Raw genomic sequence first — 606 nt, forward strand, 5'->3', positions numbered from 1 at the left:
AACCATTAGTAAGATCAGAATGATAAAGTCATGGTTATTGCAGAAACTTCGGAAGTTATGAAAAACTATGAAACACCAATGAGCCCCCAAACCAATAAAACTACTGAAAACATTTTGTTATATTTTAACAAAAACAAGCCATATAGTGCAGTGATTAAAAACATGGACATGGGAGCCAGCCTGCTATCAAATCCTGCTATCCCACCTGTTAGCTCAAATTTCAGACACGTTGCTTAATCACTCTGTGTATCAGTTTTCTCAACCATTCGATGGGACAAATTAAAAAAAAAAAATGCTTCATAGGTTTGATGTGAGGGTAAGTCAGATAATCCCTTTGAAATTCTGAGAGGGTGCCTATCCGTTCAGTAAAAGCTAATAGTACATTCTGGTTATTATTTTTTTTTCTAAGCATATTTTATATTGTTGGCAGTCACAAAACAGTTTGACTCCTCACAGTATCTTTTAAAACGATTATTTCCCAATGGTATTTTTAAATCTTAATAAAAATGGCTGCATAGTATTCCATGGTGACTAGAGCATAATTTTAAATTCATTTTCTTATTGTTAAGTGTAGAATTGCCAAATTTTCACTATCATATTTAATCT

Source organism: Pteropus alecto, unplaced genomic scaffold (genome assembly GCF_000325575.1).
Source record: "Pteropus alecto unplaced genomic scaffold, ASM32557v1 scaffold103, whole genome shotgun sequence".
Lineage (NCBI taxonomy): Eukaryota > Metazoa > Chordata > Mammalia > Chiroptera > Pteropodidae > Pteropus > Pteropus alecto.